Source organism: Pristis pectinata, chromosome 24, assembly GCF_009764475.1.
Source record: "Pristis pectinata isolate sPriPec2 chromosome 24, sPriPec2.1.pri, whole genome shotgun sequence".
Taxonomy (NCBI): domain Eukaryota; kingdom Metazoa; phylum Chordata; class Chondrichthyes; order Rhinopristiformes; family Pristidae; genus Pristis; species Pristis pectinata.
The window spans coordinates 27746417-27762800 of NC_067428.1; positions in this window are offsets into that span (position 1 = coordinate 27746417).

Sequence of the window (16384 nt, forward strand, 5' to 3'; positions counted from 1 at the left end):
GAGAGAGGTTGAGCAGGTTGGGACATTTTTCATTGGAGCATAGGAGAATGAGGAGTGATCTTATGGATGTGTATAAAATTATGAGGGGCATAGATAGGGTGAATGCACACAGTCTTTTACCCAGGGTTGGGAAATCAAGAACCAGAGGGCATAGGTTTAAGATGAGAGGGGAGAGGTTTCATAGGAACCTGAGGGACAACGTTTTCACCCAGAGGGTGGTCAGTATATGGAATGAGCTGCCAGAGAAAGTGGTTGAGGCAGGTACATTAACAACATTTAAATGGTACTTGGACAGGTACATGGATAGGGAAGGTTTAGAGGGATATGGGCCAAATGTGGGCAAATGGGACTAGCTTAGATGGGAATCCTGGTCAGCATGGACCAGTTGGGCTAAAGGGCCTGTTTCTGTGCTGTATGACTCTATGACTCTACTTCTTTATTTTCTCTTTGTCTGATTTACTCAAGTGGAGATCCTCTTAACCTCATTCTAAATACTGTGACAAAAGATAACAATTTTAATTGTTCATAATACTTGAAAGAAATGGTACTATTGTCACATTGGTACTTAGAATTAAACTGAAGCATTAAGTACTAGTGTCACATTGGTACTTTGAGTAAAACTAAAACATTAAGGAGTTATAATGGTTCTTTGTCCTGCGTGGGACCAGCACAATAGTTATTGCCATTTATTTTAGCTGCAAAGGTCTGATGTAACAAGGCACAGTTTGTGCGTGAATGGAAGTGAGTAGCAGTCCACTGCTGAGGGAGAACTTACACAGCCCACTCTCCTGCACATCAGAAGGAATCGTGGGTTTTAACAATGCTGCAAGTTTTTCCTCTGGTGTATAAAATGTCAAGGGTCTAGGGAAGCATTTGAATTTCTTGAGTAAAACTGTAATGGATTAATAGAAAATTTATGACGCAGAAACAGGCCATTTAACCCACCGTGTCTCTGCCAGTCAGAAGAGAGCACCAAGCCTAATCCTACCTTCCCACACCGGGTCCACAGCCGTGGAGGCTGTGTCCCTTCATGTACATGTTGTTATACATTTAAACGTGAATGGGGTTTCTTTTTTTTTACCTATTCAGACAGGGTTCCAGACCCCTACTACTGTTTAGAAAAAATGATCTTTCATCTTCAAATCTCTGCTCCCTGGTTTTTGATCCCTCTGCTGAAGGAAAATAGATCCTTCTTGCTTATCTATCTTAGCTCTTTGAAATATTATACACCTGAATTAATTCTCCCTTCAGCCTCCTCTGTTCCAAAGAATACACCCCTAGCTTACCCAGTCTTTCCTCACAGCTACAAGTGAATCGCTATTGCACCCTCCCTAATGCATTCACATCTTTCCTGTAATATGGGAACCACTCTGTACACAGTACTAAAGCTGCATCCCCTGTTCAAGTTCTACGAGCACTAAATCTATGCTGATCATCCAGTGTATTTCTGATTGAATACTCCACATTTTTGCCTTTGTGATTGGCTGTTAAACCAGGGCCTTCTCTGCCTTTTCATTTGGACATATACTGTCCCACAGAACCATTTTGTAAAATAGCAGTGATATTTCCCTTAGACAGTAATGATCTGGTTGTCTTTGTGATCTTGCTGTACATAAATTTACTGCTACATTTCAGCAGTGACTGGACTTCAAAATACTTTGGAATGTTTTGAGATTAAGAAAGCTACTACACAAAAACAATTTCTTCCTTATTTGTTCCTAGTTTGATTTCTCTTGAGCTGTGGTAAGTCATTGAAAACCAATTGGACATCCAGATCCAGAGTGAAAAGTTACATTAGTCTGACTTAGCTTTTTTTTAACTACATAAGCAATGTTACATAAATGCAGCTGAAGTAATGTATTAGAGTGGTATATATTTTTCAGCAATCTATTCAAAGCCTCAGAGATGAGGTTCCTTAAAAGAAGTATGTCCACTTTCCTTTCATCCTAACTGGATCAATGGTAATCCATGCTACAGTGCAACTCTTGGCCAGTCTTTGCCCTGTGGCTGCTCTCCCAGGTGCTTGGTCTGCCTCGAGATCGAGCAGTCACTGTCAGTAGGCCGTTGCGTGATTACAGCCACACATGACCCACTCACACCTGGCATCAATACACATGTACATCCAACTGCCATTAGCACTGTCAACAGGTGCCAATGATAATAGTAGTAGACACACTTGACTTTTTGTTAGATTTCTGTGGCAGAGATAGATTATGAATTTGTGGGCACACACTGCACTGCCTATAATTAGACAGCTCATAAAGACTTCCCTGTGACACACCATCCTGTGACTAGCCCATATTACTATCCTATTTAAACAGCCAAACTGAAGGAAGCAACAAGAGCATGTGGGAATCGCCAACATAAAGGTCTATAAAACATAGCACAGTACAGCACAGGCCCTTCGGCCCACAATGTCTGTGCCAAACACGATGCCAAATTAAACTAATTCTCTTTCACTTATAAATGATCCATATCCCTCCATTGCCTGCATATTCATGTGTCTAACAGCCTCATCAGCCCCACTATTGTATCTGCTTCCGCCACTACCCCTGGCAATCCGTTCCAGGCACCCACCACTCTCTGTGTCAAAAAGCTTGCCCTGCAAATCTCCTTTAAACTTTCCCCCTCTCATATCCTCTAGTACTTAATATTTCTACCCTGGGAAAAAGACTCTGACTGTCTACCCTATCTCTACCTCTCACAAACTTCTATCAGGTCTCCCCTCAGCCTCTGACGCTCCAGACACTAATGTCTGCCACAGGGTCCCTCTGCTGCTACATCTGTACCTAATCTGGTCTCAACACTTGGGTCTGATGGTATTTTTGCCTTTAAGAAGTCTGAATGGGCAAAAAGACCCTCATTTATGAAGCCCTTTATTAAAGCCCACTGCAAGAGATGTTTCAATGGTGAGATGGTTAGGCAGTGGTGGGGGAGATGGTTTCTTGAGATCACATGAGTTCACCCTAAGTGTTGTGTTATCAGTTCCACATTTAAGTTCTGTATTTAAGGCGATAACTCCTGTGTTCCATCATCCCAGTTTTTCCAGTCATTTCATGTGTTCTGATAATACTTTCCACACAGTGCTTCTGAGAATTTTTCTTTAACAAAGGCTTCCCCTCTACCATAGTTGACAGGGCCCTCAATCTATTCCCGCACTGCTATTCTAAACACCGTCTCCTCTCTAACAGAGTAAGGACAGTGTCCCAATTGCCCTCATCTTCCACCCCAGCAGCCTTCCTTTTCAGTGGATCATCCCTCATAATTTCTGCCACCTTCAACATGATTCCACCACCAGACACATCTTCTCCCCTCCCCTTTGAACATTCGCTCCTCCTTCTCCACCAACACCCACTCCTCTCGGCACCTTCCCATACGACTGCAGGAAGCGCAGCATTTGCCTCTTTATCTCTTCCCATCATCCAAGAGGTCAAAAATCCAGGTCAAGCAGTGCTTTACGTATTTCTTCCAAGGTCGTCTAGTCATTTGGTGTTCATGATCTGGTCATACCTACATTGGAGAAACCACAGGCAGATTGGGTGACCACTTTACAGATCACCTCTATTACATCCACAAGAGCGACCAGGAGCATACAGTTGTCTGTCACTCCCACCTTGACCCCTCTGACTTTGGCCTCTTACACTGTCCCATGAAGGACAAACATAAGATTGTGCAACAACAACTCATCTTCCAATGTGGCTCATAGACCCTTTAGGATTCAGCGTGGAATTCAACTATGTCAGGTAACCAGCCTTTCTTGTGAAAGAACTGAACCGTTCTGATGCAAGGTCAAAACCCCTAATGTTAACCCAGTTTTTCTCTATCCGCAGATGCTGCCTGACTTGCTGGGTATTTCCAGCATTCTCTTTTATTTTGGACTTCCAGCCACAGCAGTGTTTGTATTTCATAGTTTCAGCCTGTGTTTTTCCTTCTTCTCTCTCCTTTGCCTGTATTCATCTCCCTCAAGTCATACCTCCTTCACTCAGGTCAGCAACAATGCACAAACCTTCCTCACCCTCTCTCAACCAGCACCACCACTTTCTGTGTCATTCACTCACTGGATCTCTATTCTGTCACTTTGTCCTCTCCACCCCTTCCCCTTCTCTGCAACCTAAAACATGCTTGTAGTTTTTTTCTAGTTCCGACGAAAAATCACCACTCTCTCCACTGCTGCTGCCTGACCTGCTGAGTATCTCCAATGTTTTCTGATTTTTATCTCAAATTTCCAACGTCTGCAGATATTTTTTTTTGCTTTTCAATTACTGCATATCAGTTAATTGACAGACTCCCAACCCTCAGGGAGTAAAGCTTTTCCACTTTGAAGGCATGGACTATGTTATCAGAGGGACCTCTTCAAGAGATTAAAACAAAAGACAAAAGATGTACATTTATATTTTATCTGCACTGCATCAGGTCACTCCAAATACCTTGGAACAATAGTCACTGTTGTAATGTAGGAAACACAGCGGTGAATTTGTGGACAGCAAACTTCTGTTGGCAGCAATGTGACGATAAGCAATGGCATAATGCCAATAACTTGGGGGGAGACTTTGATTGGGTAATACACCTTGGTTCAAACACCAGCGTTGACTGCTCTTCTTCCAAATCGTGTCATAGGATCCTTCACATCCACCTGAGGGAGCCTGTAGGTGATACAGTCCAAAAGATGGGAGTTGTAATAATACTGAACGATATTTTTACAGCCGAGTCTCTGCAGTGGAACTTGAGCCCATAAACTTCTGATTCAGTCAGGTAAGTCACAGCTGATGCTGGGATGGGATTGCGGAGGAGGGATGGTTAGAACAGGGGCAAATGCTACAAACCTGCAAGGAGATTGGTTGCTCTGCTTTTGCAGTGTTATGTGCAGGTGCTATTTAAGGACAAGTAAGAATGTTGTAAGAATTTTGCTTCATCAGCATGTGGGTGCTGAAACCACCTTCACATCGCTGATAGATAATGCTTTGCACAGAAGAGATTTAATTGGGGAATTCTTGATCTGTACGATTCAGTAACATGCATTTACTCGTCAAATGACTGGGAACTTTAGAGTCTTTTAAAGCAAGTGTAAGCTTGCTTTAACATTAGGATAAGAAATACTTTAAGGTGCTGCATACAAATGGCAGATGCTAGAACAATAATGTATAGTGGAACTAGTATCTATGGAAAGGAATGTGATATTCCAGGAATCAAAAAGAATAGCTTGCTATAGAGTTGGATTTATAGATATCTAATCTCCAACCCAATTATACACCAGAGCATTAAAATTGTCCTTAGTTTTCTTATTTTCAGAAACAAAGTCCCTAAGGCCTGTTTCTGATCTGAGCCCTAACTGTCTATTTTTTGCCTATACTCATATTCTGGGACTACAATTCTGCTCTGTTATGGGCACAAATGGTCCACTTTCCAGATAAGTGTTTTTTTTCTCTCTGTTTGTTTCATATACAAAGTTGGGTCCTGCATCTATCCATTGGTTGCCTGCATTTTGTGAGCTGATTGTTATTATATGCTCGATGATTTCCTAAACCTTATCATGCCTCTGTATATAAATTTTCAAAATAAATGATACTATTTCTCTAAATCAACTGCTAAAGCACCTCAATTCCTTCAAGGACATGGGCCTTATATAGCCATGATTTCTGTTTATTCCATGTCAGAACGCAGTTCACTAATATAAGGAACCTTTCCTCTGTTGATCAAACAGCTGAATGGATCCTACTAAGAAAATAATAGTGTGGTTAAAGTTTAACGTTTTGAAGGAAATGGTGCAGAATATTCACTTTTTAACTCAATTCCACTAAATTCTGAAATACAAACGGAACATGCTGGAAACACTCAGCAGGTCAGGAGGCATCTATAGAAAGAAAAAGAGTCAATGTTGCAGGTCAGAGACCCTTCATTAAAACACCAAATTTTCACTTTTCGTGTTGACTAACACTCCAATCTGTCAGTTGTAGTTAAGAAGAATTGAGTCAGTCATTAGCTGGCTCAGTAGTGCAATGACTCATGGTTCTCAACAGTTAAACTCTTATTGTAGATTTCTGTGAAACACTGGTCCAGCTAAACTGAGATATGATATATAAAAATTTAAACAACTTTAGAGGAAGAGGTCTCAGATATTTAGGGTTGTCACTTCTGGTAGGTCTAAGGCTGAGCAAGGGTTATGGTATGGGTGCTGGTGGTTTTAAGTGATGGCTTTAAAACCAGACTCCTGATTAAAAGAACATAGACCTTTTTGTCTGGCTTGCATCTTTGAAATTTTGAGATTAACGCTCAAAAATTTACTCATGTCCAAACTCAGACAAATAGGAATCTTACTGATGTCTGGCTTCTTGTTAAGTGGACATAGTTCTGTTAATGCAGAATTAATACTGGTAATTGAACAAAATACAACAATCAATTCTGTGTGTGGTATTGGAGCTAGTTAGAAGTGAGCTGTCAAAGTACTGATCCTGTCCACCGTGGTCAGAATGGTGACGATATTACTGTGCATAATGTGAATTTCATGCACATGTTCTTCCACTATAAATGTAATGGGCAAAATACTGGTGCTGTTTATGCAGTGCAGCATTTGTCATTCATCAGATACGTTTGACTCTGCCAAGGGCAACATTTATTACCTTCAAAGTCAAGTCAAGTCGAGTTTATTGTCATGTGCTTAAGTAAGTTTAACAAAGAACTTACTTACAACAGCATCACAGGCACATAGCAGCAGATACACAATATTCACAAGAAAAACATAAATTAACAATGTATGTTATACAAAATTATACAAATAGAACATAATTAGAACAAAAAAAGCAAAGTCCGTTGCAGTGCAAAGCGGTCATGGTGTTGCTTAATTTCCTTACTTTCCCTTAAGAAGGCGGTGAACTGTCTTCTTGAACTGTGGTGAGCGCACTGCTTTAGTGCTGTTAAAGTTAGCAGTTCCAGGATTTTGCCCGACAACGATGGAAGAGCAAATATATACGTCAAAATCAGGATGTTGTGTGACTGAGAGAGTTACTTGCAAATGGTAGAGTTTCCAATTGACCCTTGCCCTTGCCTTGTTAAATATGGAGGTGAGAGGTTTTGGGGGTGGTGTTGAAGAAGCATTGGTGAGTGGTACAGTGCACCTTATGGAAGCTGATGTCAAATTTCCTCTGTGAAACTATACTTCCTTTCCAAGTCTGAAAAATGTTAGTTATCAGCCCAATGAGGACAATGATATGGAGACATTTTGCAAGAGTTAATATAGTTCATCTTCTTAAATATTTGGAGGTACAAAAATTTGACAGGTTAGAGACTGCCTTCTAGAGAAGTGGCTTTTCTGACTATTAATTGTGCAATAACTACCAGCTGGTTGCATGGATAAGAAAGATTTAGAGGGATACGGGCCAGACAGAGGCAAATGGGACTAGCTCAGTTAGGCAACTTGGTCGGCATGGACAAGTTGGGCCAAAGGGTCTGTTTTCCATGCTGTAGAGCTGTATGACTTTAAATGGGAAGGAATTTAGTTCGGCATTTAATTACTGGTTTAATTAGTTCGGCACAACCTTGTGGGCCGAAGGGCCTGTTCCTGTGCTGTACTGTTCTATGTTCTAAATGTCGTGAAGATTTCCACCGCCCTTTCAAGCAGTAAGTTCCGGATCCCCACCACCCATCAGATGAAAAGACTTTACTTTCCTCATCTCCCTTCTAATCCTTCCACCAATTACTTTAAAATCATGTTCCCCAGTTTCTGACACTTCTACTGATATAAGTGAACCTGCCTCCATTTTATTTATGAAAGGGATAGATAAGATAGAGGCAAGAAAGTTGTTTCCACTGGTAGGTGAGACTACAACTAGGGGACATGGCCTCAAGATTCGGGGGAGTAGATTTAGGATGGAGATGAGGAGGAACTGCTTTTCCCAGAGAGTAGTGAATCTGTGAAATTCTCTGCCCAGGGAAGCAGTAGAGGCTACCTCATTAAATATACTTAAAACACAGTTAGATAGATTTTTGCATAGTAGGGGAATTAAGGGTTATGGGGAAAAGGAAGGAAGGTGGAGCTGAGTCCATGGCCAGATCAGCCATGATCTTATTGAATGGTGGAGCAGGCTCGACGGGCCAGATGACCTACTCCTGCTCCTATTTTTAAGTTTTTATGAATTCCCATTCTATCCATAAGGACTCCAGCATCCAGACGCTCTTCAATGTTAGAGTTGTAGAATTATACAGCACCGAAACAGGCCTGTTTGCCCACTCAATCGTCCCATCAAGCATCCATTCTCATTAATGAAAAACACGATGATGCTGGAGGAACTCAGCAGGCCAGGCAGCATCCGTGGAGAAAAGCAGGCGGTCAACGTTTTGGGTCAGGACCCTTCCCATTAATTCTACACTTGGCCCCTTTCATTCTCTCCACATTCCCACCACCTCACCTCAGATTCTACCACTCGCCTACACACCACTTAACTTATCAACCAGCATGACTATGGGATGTGGAAAGCAAGCAGAGGACCCGGAGTAAACCCATGCCCTCACGGGGAGAACATGCAACCTTCAGAACAGACAGCACTGCAGGTCAGGTTTGAACCTGCTGAATAAAACAGAAAAATCTGAAGAAACTCAACAGGTCTGACAACATCTGTGGAAAAGTCAATGTTTCGGGTCTGCGGCCCATCATCAGAACTGGGAAATAAGTCTCTCTTTCCACAGATGCTGCCTGATCTGCAGAGTTTTTCCAGCATTTTCTGGTTTTATTTCAGATTTTCAGCATCTGCAGTTTCTTTGATTTTCATTTACAGTGGCTGTTGTTGCATAATTACAAGCCTTTAGGCCAGCTGTAATTTCCAATTTATGATCCTCCTGGCTAGTAATTGTTTCCCAATACCAGCCCTTTAACAGATGTCCTGGGATGAATTCAGCACCTTTTGTCCTGCTTTAAGCCGGTGTGATCCAGTGTCCATTTTACCACAGATAAAGGGATTGCAGGAAGCTGGCATTTTCTGGGAAGATATTCCCACCTGACCACTGTTACTGGGCAGTGGCACGGGATGGTTAAACATCTACTGGAATTGGTAAATTGGTTTATTATTGTCACATGTACCGAGGTACAGTGAAAAACTTGCCTTGCATACTGTTCATACAGATCAATTCATTATACAGTGCATTGAAGTAGTACAACATAGAACATAGAACATTACAGTGCAGTACGGGCCCTTTGGCCCACGATGTTGTGCTGATGTTTTATCCTGCTCTAATATCTATCTAACCCTTCCCTCCCACATAGCCCTCCATTTTTCTATCATTCATGTGTCTATCTAAGAGTATCTTAAATGTCCCTAATGTATCTGCCCCCACAACCTCTGCCGGCAGTGCATTCCATGCATCCACCACTCTCCGTGTAAAAAAACTTACCTCTGACATCCCCCCTATATCTTCCTCCAATCACCTTAAAATTATGCCCTCTCATGTTAGCCATTTTCGCCCTGGGAAGAAGTATCTGATTGTCCACTCAATCTATGCCTCTTATCATCTCGTATACCTCTATCATCCGGGTGCTCCGGTTTCCTCCCACATTCCGAAAGATGTACAGGTTAGGAAGTTGTGGGCATGCTATGTTGGCGCCAGAAGCATGGCAACACTTGCAGGCTGCCCCCCAAATCACTACGCAAAAAGATGTATTTCACTGTGTGTTTCGATGTACATGTGACTAATAAAGAAATCTTATCTATCAAGTCACCTCTCATCCTCCTTCTGTCCAAAGAGAAAAGCCCTAGCTAACTCAACCTTTCCTTATAAGACAAGGTAAAATGACAACAGGATGCAGAATAAAGTGTTGCATTACAGAGAAAGTGCAGTGCAGGTAGACAATAAGGTGCAAGGTCACAATGAGGTAGATTGTGAGGTCAAGAGTCCATCTTATCATACTAGGGAACCGTTCAATTGTCTTATAATAGTGGGATAGAAGCTGTCCTTGACCCTGATGGTATGTGTTTTCAGGCTTTTGTATTTTCTGCCCGATGCGATTGGGGAGAAGAGAGAATGTCCAGGGTGAGTGGGATCTTTGATTATACTGGCTGCTTTACCAAGGCAGTGAGAAGCGTAGACAAGGTCCATGGAGGGGAGGCTGGTTTCCATGATGTGCTGGGCTATGTCCACAAATCTCTGCAGTTTCTTGCGTTCTTGGGCAGAGCAGTTGCCATACCAAGCCGTGATGCATCCAGGTAGGATGCTTTCTATGGTGAATCGGTAAAGAGATCTAATAACACCAATGGTATCAGTAAGCTCAGGTTCTGTGGAGCAAGTAACCAGTTGTCATTAGATCTCCTTCAAAAGCCAGGTCTCTCTAATTTGACAGCTTAGGCTCCTCTTGCTGAAGCACATCTCGAGGAGAGAAAGAGAGTTGAGTGGTTTGCGAAGAAATGAAATTAACATGTCACTTTAAGTAAGATGATTGACATTTCATGGTATAGTTCATTAATATTAGAGCAGGGTGCACTGGGAAAAGAGGCTAAATGCAATTCTCATATTTCCTTATGACCTATCAAGTCTATACCTGCTCACAGAGCAATCCCATTCCTCCACTTCTTTCCCTGCATCCTATTCCCTACAGGTCCCCATCATCACCTTCCCACAGGAAGTTACACTAGGAGAAATTTGCAGTCGTAAAGTACCTTAACAATGGAGACACAAGAGACGGCAGATGCTGGAATTTGGAGCAAGATAACAAGATGCTGGATGAACTCAATGGGTCAGGCAGCATCCGTGGAGGGAAATGGACAGTCGATATTTCGGGTCAAGACCCTTCATTTGGACTGATGAAGGGTCTCAAACCAAAATGTTGACTGTCTTTTTCCCTCCACAGTTGCTGCCTGAACCACTGAGTTCCTCCAGCATCATGCTTTTTGCTTTAATTACCCTAACAATCCGCACGTCTTTGGGATGTGGTTGGGAACCAGGGCACCTGGAGGAAACCCACATGGTCACCGGGAAAATGTACAAACTCCACACAGACAGCATCAGGGATCAGAATTGAATCCAGGTCGCTGGTGCTATGAAGCAGCTGCCTTACCTACAGAGCTACTGAGCTGCCCGTAATACCAGACAGGGCACAAATAGGAAGGAGTGTCAGACTGAGTGGACAGCACATCCATCAGCACAGAAACAGGCCCTTCAGCCCAACTGGTCCGTGCCGACCAAGATGCTCCATCCAAGCAAGTCCCATTTGCCAGCGTTTGGCCCATAACCTTCTAAACCTTTCCAATATATGTATCTGTCCAACTGCCCTTTAAAAGTCATTAAACCTCAACCTCAACCATATCCTCTGGCAGCTCATTCTATATTCATACCACCCTTTGTGTAAAAAAGTTGCCCCTCAAGTTCCTATTAAATCATTCCCCCTCACCTTAAACTTATGCCCTCTAGCTCTTGATTCCCCAACTCTGAGAAAAAAGACTTGAGTGCATTCACCCTATCTATGCCCCTCATGATTTTATACACCTCTATAAGATCACCTCTCAGTCTCCTACACTCTAAGGAATAAGGTACTAGCCTGTCCAACCTCTCCCTATAATCAGTCCCTCAAGTCCTGGCAGCATCCTCATAAATCTTTTCTGCGCTCTTTCCAGTTTAATAACATCCTTCCTATAGCAGGGCGACCAAAACTGAACACAAAATTCCAAGTGCAGCCTCACCAGTGTCCCGTACAACCGCTCCATGACCTCCCAACTTTTATACTCAATGCCCTGACTTATGAAGGCCAGCGTGCCAAAAGCCTTCTTCACCACCCTGTTTATCTGTGGCTCCCCTTTCAGTGAACCATGTACTTGTACTCCAAGGTCCCTCTGTTCTACAACCCTCCCCAGAGCCCTTCTGTTCACTGTGAAAGTCCTACCATGAAGCTGGTCTGCTTCTCTGTCCTTAAGACTACCAAGAGGTTCTTCTTCATAAAGCACAGAAAGGCAGCGATCTCAGGCCCACCAGTTACTGCTCACCTCCTCTGGCTGTCTTCTTGAAAAAGAGTGAAAAAAGTACAAGTCACATTCCGTTGCTATGACAACAAGTGTCAGTATGCAGCCCAGAACTAATGCGATGACAAGTGAATTAAATATACATTACATTCCATGCAGGGGGAATTTATTTAAGGGCATAAATAGCAATACATTTGCAGTGAAATCTGGTGATGTAACAGGCTCTATCACACCTCATGGATATTAATGATAAGCAATGGAAGCAGATTGGTATAATGTGAAGGAGAGGGTATCAGAAGCAACATTTCTTCTTTGTACAGTCCATTATTAGATGATGTAGCCAATTTCTGTTGTTTTGGCTGGGTTAGTAAGGTCATTACAGTTTTTCCGGTATTAAATGCCAGTGTGTGTTGTTTGCATTGACATTCATTACTCTGGACATTTCTTACACTAGCCTAGAGCAACTCCGCCAGTCTGTTTCAAATGTGCACCTTCTTTGTTGTTGTAACCTTATGCAACAGCATTTCAACAATTAAATCCATAAGCAGAGAAGAGTGGGAGAGAGCAGAGAGACAGGGGTACTGTGCAGTGTTTCTCATTAGATCCCTCTTAGATTTGGACAAAAGGAAATGGGTGTCTTGATGTTGCTGATAATGCCTGGACAGTTTCACATGCAATTTTTCTGCAAGCAAGCTCCCAGGCAGATCTCTCCAATGGCAGAAGGCTACTTTAATTATTCAGTTGAACTTGAGCTGGGAAATTGTGGCAGGTTCATTCTTCACGACATTGTGTACACTCTTGCTGAAAGTGACTGTCCCCCATCAGGAAATCTACACTAATATCTTTATAGGCAGCTTAATCACCCATGTTTTGATTCTCTTAAAGCCCCAGCATTTTGTTGGCACCCTTGGTGAATTGTCCCCTTGAGAGTGCTAGAAATTGCAATCTGAAATGATATTAGTGCTGCCACTTTAGAGCTCAGCAGCCCCTCTTACTGTGACACAGCTGAGCACGGATTCAAACCATGAAGGGCACCCCTCCGCGGTGCAAGTTAAAGGGCTCATCAACTTATTATAATTGGTAATCAAGAAAACTGCAGGCGGTGAAAATTTGAAACAAAAAACAAAAATGATAGAAACACTCAATGGATGAGGCAGAGGAAAGAGTTAACATTTCATAAAGCCCTTGGTCAGAATGGGGAGAGAGAAAATGTTACTTAAGTTGCAGAGAGGGTGGGCAAGGTGTGGAGAAGGCAAAGGCTTGAATATCTTCACTGACTGAGCCTCCGCACATCTCTGAGGTGGAGAATTCCAAAGGTTCAAGACCCTCTGAGAGATGAAATTCCTCCTCATCTCCACTTATGTCAGCCGCCTCCCCCCCCCACCCCTTCAGAGCCTTACGTTACAATAAGGTCCACCTCATATTTTTCTAAACTTCCACTGAGTATGGGCTTAACTCACTCAACCTCTCTTCAAGCAACAACCCCTTCATCATCGGGAGCAACCCAGAGGACCTTCTTTGCCCTGCTTCCCATGCAAATATATCCTTCTTAAATATGGAGAGCAAAGCCGTATGCACTTCTATAGGCAACACACAAGGTGTTGGAGGTACTCAGCTGGACAGGTAGCGTCTATGAAGGGGAAATGGACAGTCAATGTTTTGGGTCTTTAGTGTCTTGCAGTGTGGGATTACCAGTGCGCTGTAAAGTGACATCAAAACTGCAATCCTCTTACAATCCATGCCCCTTGTAAAAGAGGCTAACATTCTATGGTCTTCCTAATTACTCACTTACCTACGTGCCAGCGTTTTATATTCCCACGCACATGGACCTCCAGATTCCTTGGTACTTAAACATTTTGTTGCCTCATTCTACTTATGTAATAATTTGTTGTTTCATTCTTCCTTCCAAAGTGCACAGCCTCACGTCTTTCCACATTAAACTCCATCTGCCAACTCCTTGCCCATTCACTTAGCATCTCTTTACTCCCTTTTTGTGTCCTCCTCATAATTTGCTAACCCACTGAATAATGTCTCATGAAAAGTTTGGCTATAGTACATTTGGTTCCTTCATCCAAGTGATTAAAATAGATTGTAAATAGTTGAGATGCAAGGCACTGTGTCATCCCACTAGTTACTGATTGCCAATTCAAAAATGACCCATTTATCCTTTTAGTTGGACAATCATGTCAATAGATTATCCCTAATCATGTGCATTTCAATCTTATGCAGTAACCTTGGATATGGCAGCTTATTGAATGCCTTATGGAAGTCAAAATACACTACATTACTGGTTCCCCTTATCGATCTTGTTTCCTGCATCCTCAAAGAATCATAGGATTGTAGAGCATGGAAACAGGCCATTCAGTCCAACTTGTTCATGCCCTGTTAGCCCCATTGCACCCATAAAGAACTCCAGCAAATGTGTCATACACAATTTCCTTTTCATAAAAACACATTTACTCTGCTTGATTGTCTTTTGATTTTCTAAATGTCCTGCTATTACTTTTGTAAGAATAGATTTCAGCATTTTCCCATTGATGGATCCTGGCCAATTGTTTCCTGTAGCAAGACACACAAGCGCTGGAGGAACTCGCAGGTCAGGCAGCATCTATGGAGGGAAATGAACAGTTGACATTTCGGGCTGCGACCATCAGGACTGGGTGTCGGCTCGAAATGTCGACTGTTCATTTCGCTCCATAGATGCTGCCTGACCTGCTGAGTTCCTCCAGCATTTTGTGTGCGTTGCTCCAGATTTCCAGCATCTGCAGTCTCTCTTGTGTCTCCAGTTGTTTCCTGTTTTCAGTTTCCCTCCTTTCTTGAATAGTGGCATTACATTTGCGGTTTTCTAATCGTCTGGGACCTCTCCAAAACCCAGAGGAGCATTGTTCTTTGCATCCCACCGAACCAATATCCCTGCAGCAAATTTCCTGCAGCAACCCAGGATGCAGGGGACTTGCCAGCCTTTAACCCCCATTGACTTGCCTAGTACTTTTCCTCTGTGATAGGGATTATTTTCAAAGTAAAAAAGTCAAAGTCGACTTGTATGTTAAATACCTGTATGTATTTTAAGTTCCTCCCTCCTTCTAGTGCCTTGATTATCTACTATTATTGAGGTGTCTTTACTGTTTTCTATCAGGATGACCAATACAAGCTATTTGTTTGGAACCTTTGCCATTTTTCTATTTTAATTCTCCAGTGCCTTCCCTCAAAGGAACCAAAGTTTACTTTTGTTATTCTCTTTTATGTACCTGAAAAGTTCTTACTATTTGAATTTATATTATTTACTCTCATACACTGTCTTCTCCCTCTTCATAATTTTTTTAAATCATCCTTTGCTAGTTTATAAAAGATAAGATATCTTTATTAGTCACATGTACATTGAAACACACAGTGAAATGCATCTTTTTGCGTAGAGTGTTCTGGGGGCAGCCCGCAAGTGTCGCCACACTTCCGATGCCAACATAGCATGCCCACAGCTCCTAACCCGTGCATCTTTTTTGGAATGTGGGAGGAAACCGGAGCACCCAGAGGAAACCCACACAGAGACAGGGAGAACGTACAAACTCCCTACAGACAGCGGCGAGAATTGAACCCAGGTCGATGGCACTGTAATAGCATTACACTAACCGCTACACTACCGGATTCCTAATCCTTTGGCATTCACTAACCTTTGCAACATTTGATGTCATTGATTTCACTGTCATACCGTCTGTAACTTACATGGAGGGTGCAACTTCCTCATAGAGCCACTATTCCTTGCCGTTGCTGAGATTTATGAAATATCTCCTTAAATGTCTGCCACCGCTGATCTCCCATCTTTTCCTTTAATCTATTTCCCAGACCACTTCGGCCTTCTCAATCCTCATTACCCCAGTCATTTCCTTAATTTAAATTTAGAACACTAATTTCTGACCCATGTTTCTTACCCATAAAATAAATTCAAAACTCTGCCATGATCATTCCTTCCTAAGGTATCCTTTGCCATAAGATCATTAATTAAGCCTATCTCATTACATAATACCAGATCTACAACACAATTAACAACATTTAAAAGGCATTTGAACAGGTTCATGGATAGGAAAGGTTTAGAAGGGTATGGGCTAAAAGTGGGCAATTGGGACTAACTTAGATGTGACTCTTGGTCGGCATGGACCAGTTGGGCCAAAGAGCCTGATTCCGTGCTGTATGACTCTATGGCTTCTTGGTAGTGTGGAGGAGCAGAGAGATCTGGGGGTCCATATCCACAGATCCCTGAAAGTTGCCTCACAGGTGGATAGGGTGTTAGATTTCATAAGTCGAGGGATTGAGTTTAAGAGCTGCAAAGTAACAATAATGTAGCTCTATAAAACTCTGGTTAGACCACACTTAGAGTACTGTGTCCAGTTCCGGTCGCCTCATTATAGGATGTGGAGGCGTTGGAAAGGGTGCAGAGGAGATTTACCAGCATG